The sequence below is a fragment of the Myotis brandtii genome, unplaced genomic scaffold, assembly GCF_000412655.1.
Source record: "Myotis brandtii unplaced genomic scaffold, ASM41265v1 scaffold636, whole genome shotgun sequence".
Lineage (NCBI taxonomy): Eukaryota > Metazoa > Chordata > Mammalia > Chiroptera > Vespertilionidae > Myotis > Myotis brandtii.
This window is the reverse complement of record NW_005370438.1, coordinates 374,952-382,261: the sequence shown is the minus strand read 5'-3', so window position 1 is coordinate 382,261 and position 7,310 is coordinate 374,952.

Below are 7,310 nucleotides of genomic sequence, written 5' to 3'. Positions count from 1 at the left end.
TGGACAATTAGCTTTGCCTTAGATTAGTTCACACAGGTTGAAATTATTCAAAGAGAATTCTCAAAGTGTAAGGGGAGCAAAGCAAAATGAGACATCGGAAAATGCAGCCAGGAGGTGGGCAAAGAGGGGGGGAAACGGGGACATCCGTCATACTGTCCACAATAAAAATAAAGTTTAAAAAAATGCAGCCAATTGTTTTTCTCTCCATACACCACATCTTTTTCTAAAGTGGGAAGACCTTGCTTACTAATAGAATTGTCAAGTGTCCTCAGAATTTGAGATTTCTGTTCAGTAAAATAATATCAAACTTATATCTTATTTTTCTCCAAACCGAGTAAGTTTTATTATGCTGTGATATAACTTTTTTGCACCACAGCTTCTACTTTAATAAATAACATAAATTGCAATATAGTTTATCGCCAAACTTTTTAATAACACGTGCTTTTTTTAAAATAGGCTTTTATTGATTTCAGAGAGAGGAAGGGAAAGGGAGAGAGATAGCAACATCCATGATGAGAGAATCATGGATCAGCTGCCTCCTGCATACTCCCTATTGGGCATGTGCCTTGACCGGGAATCCAACCGTGACCTCCTGGTTCTTAGGGTGACCTGGTTCCCAGGCTCAACCACTGAGCCATACCAGCTGGGCATATTTGATCTATACATTTTTATCAAGCACATCTAATATATTTGTTGAAACCATCTGGCAGCTGAGCACAGAGACAGGGGTCTTACCTGGGCTTCAGACCTGAAGTAGCTTCTGGTTGAGTAGTGGCCGGGCCCTGGGCGTCTAGGCTGGTCGGGGCCCATGCCCTGGTCTACACCACAAGCCGAGGGAGGGAACACTGCCTCTGGCTGGCCCACAGGCATTTTCGTCCTGGAAATTTAACCCTGAGGACTCCTCCTTTGTCCTTTTCTTCTGGAAGGGCCTGGAAGCTTCCTCTCACCTCAGCCTTCTTTCTGTAAGAGAGAGAAGATTCAGGCCTAAAGACGCCAATTAAGGGCTCAACAGGAGCCCCGGTGCTGACCAATCAGGAGAGACCACGGTCCAGATAGGACACACCTGGGAAGCTGATGCATCATCTGTTGAGATCCTCCCCAGACAAATACCCTCACCAGTCCGACCCAGGATACTCTGTCTTGGTAGCGTGCCCATGCCTTTCCCCTCCCCCTCCCTTCCTCCCTCCTAAGTCCCAAGGGCCCTTCCTTTGCCTCTGCAACTTGTTTCCTGAGGCCATTTCTCCCACAGCTCACTTCTCCTATCTCCGTGACTTTCTAAGGAACTTTTTTTTCTTATCCTTTGAGTCTTGCCTCTCAATTCTTTCTTAGCCAGAACTCCAGTTCCGAGGTTGCTGAACGCAGGCCCAGCCCGACGCCATCTGTCCAACACCTGGTGCCGCCGACAGTTTAGCCTGTGGTCCCAGGACCCGGTCCTTTTTCTGGCTTAGCATCTGGCTCCACAAATCCTTCCTGTTCGAAAAACGTGTGGCTGCCAAGGTTTGTGTTTAACATCTTTAACTTTTAATGTATACCTTTGACCTGCTGAATGATCAGTTTCTTTGCAGTTTAGGTTATAAACTCCGCCACTTCCCCCAGGTGTCTCCCCCTCCTGGGTGCCTGAGAGGCTGAGGAAAACTACCTGAACGAAAAGGAGAAAACAAAGGTGTATTGTGAGAGCCTTAATATTAGGAGAAGGAATTTAGATGTGATGCCTTAAGAAGTAAAAAAAAATAATTGGAATTTCCAGAGCCAAAAAGTGACAAAAGTGTAGGCATTTAAAGAAAGCCTGGGAGAGTAAGAATTTAGAAGACCTAACTGAGTCCTCTTAACTATCTATGAATGAGTGACCTAACCTTTCTGAGCCTCAATGTCTTTGTCTGTAAAGTGGGGATAATACCCATCTGTATTTAGCAGAGTTCTCCAGAGAAACAGAACCAATAGGATGTATCTACAGAAAGACAGAGAATCTATTTTAAAGCCCTGGGCCCTGGGTGGTTTGGCTCAGTGGATAGAGTGTCGGCCTGCGGACTGAAGGGTCCTGGGTTCAATTCTGGTCAAGAGCACATACCTGGGTTGTGGGCTCGATCCTCATTGGGGGGCATGAAGGAGGCAGCCAATCAATGATTCTCTCTCATCATTGATGTTTATATCCTTGTCTGCCTCTCCCTTCCTCTCTCTGAAATCAATACAAAATTTTTTTTAATCTTCCCCAGTGAAGCCTCCCTTAATCACTCTAAATGTAATCTCATACACAAACCCTACACGACATACATCACACACACTCTCTACACTACACACACCACAAACACACACACACACCACACACACATACACACATACCCTATACCACACACAGCCCATACACACACGTGCCATCTCTAACCCTCACCTTGCCTTGCTCCCTCCCATGTCCCTTATCACTACTTGATCATTTATTTATCTGTTTATTGTCTGTCTTCCCCGCTAGCAAATACATTCCATGAAGGTAGGCTTTCTCCTTCTACATGGTACTTCCAATGCCTAGAGCAGCACCTGGCACCTATTGGGGCCACAAAAAATTGTTGATGAATGAATGAATGAATGAACGAATGAATGAATCGATGAGCTTGTGAAGAGGATGCGGAGCGGGGGAGGGTGCCGGGGATGCCAAGCGGTTGTTCTAGTTCCTCTTCTCCGGCTCCTTCCTGCTCGCCCAGCTGTGTTCCTCCCGCTCCTCCTGCCACAGGCTGCAGCTGCAATCTTGCAAATGTTGACTCAAGTGCCTCCTTGTGGAGCTTGGGTCTGCTGACTGTTCCAGAGCCCTCCTGAGCGAACAGATGCTGAATGTCAAGGGAAGGTTTTATCTCCGGAACAAAAGCAGGAAACCCTCTCGCCGCCCTCAGCCTCCCGCCGCCGGGTCCTTGCACAGAAGCAGTGAGAGCTGGCTAGAAGCCATCGCTTCCTCTCGTCTGGAGAGTGATGTCCGCCTCATCCCAGTCCCTGGTTCCTTCCGGGACTTTTTCCGGGGAAATGACTGCCCCTGGCCCCCCACAGCACCATTGCCCCATAGGCCTTCCTCGTTAGCCCATCGAAGTGAGAGGCTGTGGTGAGAAGGGCAAGCAGGGAGATTTTGCTTCCTTTTCCCTCATCCAAAGTAAAGTAGGGGGAAATTATTTTAAAGACAGTGGCTTTGTAAGTAATATTTCCAAATAAAAGGTTCACGGCACATAGTAGAAGCTTATTACATACAGAGTGGGGCAAAATTAGTTGTGAGTAGGTGGAACGCAGAATTTATTCTTGTATTGTTATTTATTAATTATTGTATTATTTTCCATAGGAATAAATGTAAACCTACGTTCACCCCCACCCTGTATGTTTCAAAAGAAAAAGTAATGAAATATTGCCAACCTCCAGGAGTGGGGTGGGGTAGGCAGGGGACGGCCATGTGAGAGGAAGTGAAAGCTGTTTTCCATGGTGGGGCCACGGCTGGGAGTCACAGGGCTGGGCATTTTAGTCCCTTCTAAGTGCCATCATCCACAAACCATCAATCACTCTCTTTTCTTTTTTGTTTTCAGAGGAGTTTTGTTTTTTGTCAACTTTATTGAGATAGAATAGACCAGTGATCGGCAAACTGCGGCTTGCGGGCCACATGCGGGTCTTTGGCCCATTGAGTGTGGCTCTTCCTAAGCCGTAGGAGTACCCTAATTAAGTTAATAACAATGTACCTACCTATATAGTTTAAGTTTAAAAAATTTGGCTCTCAAAAGAAATTTCAATCGTTGTACTGTTGATATTTGGCTCTGTTGACTAATGAGTTTGCCGACCACTGGAATAGACACATAACATCGTGGAAGTCAGATCATCACGCTGTACACCTTCAACACATGTCACCTCCTGACCCTCACAGACTGCAGTTCCCAGAGCCTGGGTCATCCCAAGGTCGCACGGGGGAGCCACAGGGAGGCCCAGGCTCTGCTGCTCTTCCTTCTGGGCTGTTCTGCTTTGCTTACCAACACCATCACCAAGCCAGGCCCTCCAGGCTCTGAGACGGCCCAGGCCGACAAGGCGAGTGTCACAGCCACATTCCGATGAGCTCTGAGCCACAGGCATCCAGGACCTGAGACCTGGTCCAGATGTGCAACCCCCACCGGCCCCGCCTTAGCCTTCTCAGCCCGGCCTGCAGCCAGAGGAAACACATCACAGGACAGACCGCACCTGCAGAGCTGTCGGCAAGAGCGCGGCAGGCCTCTGAGTCTCCGCCTGCCTTCCAGCGTGTACCGAAATATAACAGAGGTGTCAGCTCTTTTTCAAAGATGCGTTTTCTACCGGTTTTCCAAGTTAAAGACGCTTTCAGCAAAACACTACATTTTCTGGGTTATTTCCTGCTAAATGAGAGGCGTGAAAAGACCATACATACATGCCAGTGTTGAGAATGGCAGGAAATAGCGTGTTTCCCATGTAGGACTTTCTCCAAGGCAGTAGCACTCAAGGGGAGACAGATGTTACAGAGGCAAAGGCAAAGAATCGGGGCTCCCCGGTCTCTTCCCGTGACCTTCTCTGAATCATCATGCCAGACAGTTCTTTTTCTTTTCTATTACACTTGACATTCAATATTATTTCGTAGCAGTTTCCGTTGTGCAGCAGAGTGGTCAGACAATCTTATAGTTTACAATGTGTTCCCCCGGAAATATCCAGTACTCACCGGCCCCATACGAAGTTATTACAGTATTGTTGACTATATTCCCTATGCTGGACTGTACATCCCCACAACTATTTTGTAACTACCAAGCTGTACTTCTTAATCCCTTCACCGTTTTCACCCAGTTCCCCAATACCCCTGCCCTCTGGCAACCATCAGTTTGTTCTCTGTATCTATGAGTCTGTTTCTGTTTTGTTTGTTCATTCATAATTGTTCTGTAGAGTCCACATATAAGTGAAATCACATGGTATTTGTCTTACTCTGACTGACTGATTTCACTTAGCATTATATCCTCTAGGTCCATCCATGCTGTGGCAAATGATAGGAATTCATTCTTTTTATGCCAAGTAATATTCCACTGTGTAGATGTACCATTGCTTTTTATCCACTTGTATATTGATGGGAACTTGAGTTACTTCCATAGCTTGCCTATTGCAAATTACACTGCAATAAACATGTGGATGCATATATATATTTTTAAATTACTGTTTGGGGAATCTTCAGCTATATACCCAGAGGTGGAAACGCTGGGTCATAAGGCAGGTCCATTTTTAATTTATTTTTTTTTTAGGAACCTCCATACTGTTTTCCACCGTGGCTGCACCAATCTGCATTCCCACCAGCAATGCATGAGAGTTCCCTTTTCTCCACATTCTCACCAACACTTGTTTGTTGATTTATTGATGGTAGCCACTCTGACAGGTATATGGTGATATCTCTTTTTGGTCTGAATTTGCTTTTCTCTGATGATTTGTAACATTGAGCATCTTTTCATATGCCTATTGGTCATCTGCATGTCCTCTTAGGAGAAGTATCTATTCAGGTCCTCTGCCCATTTTTTTAAATTGGCTTGTTGTGTGTGTGTGTGTGTGTGTGTGTGTAGTTGTATGAGTTCTTTATAAAGTTTGGATATTAACCCCTTATCATATGTATCATGGGCAAATATCATCTCCTCTTCAGGGGCGTTGTCTTTTCATCTTGTTAACGGTTTCCTTTGCTGTGGAAAAACATTTTAATGTGATGTAGTCCCACTTGTTTATTTTCTCTTTTGTTCCCCTTGCCTGAGGAGATGTATCAGGAAAGGAATTGCTAAGAGAAATGTCAGCTTCCTGCCTATGTTTTCTTCTAGGAGTGTTATGGGTTCAAGCCTTACCTTTAAGTCTTTAATCCATTTTGAGTGTATTCGTGTATATGGGGTCAAAAGGTGGTCTGGTTTCACTATTTTGCATGTATTTGTCCAATTTTCCCAACACAATGTATTGAGTGGACTGTCTTTACCCTATTGTCTATTCTTGCCTCCTTTGTCAAACATCAATTGACCATATGGGCATGGGTTTGTTACTGGGCTCTCTATGCTGTTCCAGTGATATATGTGACTGTTTTTATGCCAGTACCATGCTGGTTTGATGACTACAGCCTTGAGAGCATCCCTGATTAAGGCAAAAACTACCTCTGATGAGCCCAGCCAGTGTGCTCAGTGGTTATGTGTTGACCTATGAAACAGGAGGTCATGGTTTGATTCCTGGTCAGGGCACATGCCCGGGTTGCGGGCTTGATCCCCACTGAGGGGTGTGTAGGAGGCAGCCAATCAATGATTCTCTCTCATCATTGATGTTTCTATCTCTCCCTCTCCCTTCCGCTCTCTGAGATTCAGATATATATATATATATGCCTACCACCTAGGGAAGTTGGGAAGTTGAGAAGATTAAACTAGATATTGCTTGGCACATAGTAAGCAGTTTTATTATAATTGCTTAAACAGAGGCATCATTTTAGAAGGAAGCTATTTAAAGCTCTGAGAATTTCTTGTAGGAAAATCTTCCTGACATCATTCTAGATACAGAAAAAAGGCACAGAATTCCTTGCAATGTGCTGTCCTAATGAGAGTATTCCCTCCAAATTCCGCATCTCCCACAATCAACTATCCATTTCGAGGTGGCTTCCGATTAAAATGATAAAAAAAAAATTTTTTTGGCAACAAGAATGTATATTGCAAAACAAAATGTGTTGCTTTTAAAGTGATTTTGGAGCCTTGGTAATTAGTCTAGCAAGTTCCAAAGATACATTCTGTAGTCATCATTCAGAATTTGTTTCCTTTGGTGATCTGCCTTTCTATAAAAAAAAAAAGTAAAGTAAAAATAAACTGGGGAAACATCTGTTCCGAAGCTGCCTGGGACGGGCCGGTCCCCAGGCCTTGGGGGGCTCTGCACTATAAGGAACCCCCTTGGATCCCACGTTCTTCTTCCTGCCAGGCTGCTCCTGGGTCACTTCTCAGCTCTGGTAGCTGTTGAAACAAGACAGATGCTGCTATACAAAATAACTCAAGAACATACCAGAGCCTGTTCCTTCCAGCACTTGAAAAATCTGACATTCAGATATGCAAATATTGTATGGCATGAAGAGAAGAGAGCGAGGGAGAGAAGCTGGAAAGTCACATTGGAAATGAAACATACTAGAGATGTAAGCAAACTGAAATTAACACTTCTCGATTATAATTAAACTGGTGCTATTATCCGAGCAGAGCACAGAATGTGCCACCATCGGCTGCAAGGGTCTCCTGTAACTGCTGAAGCCACCAGGCGTACCCAGTCTACAGCATCACCACCCCCTCCCTTCACCACCACCACCAACC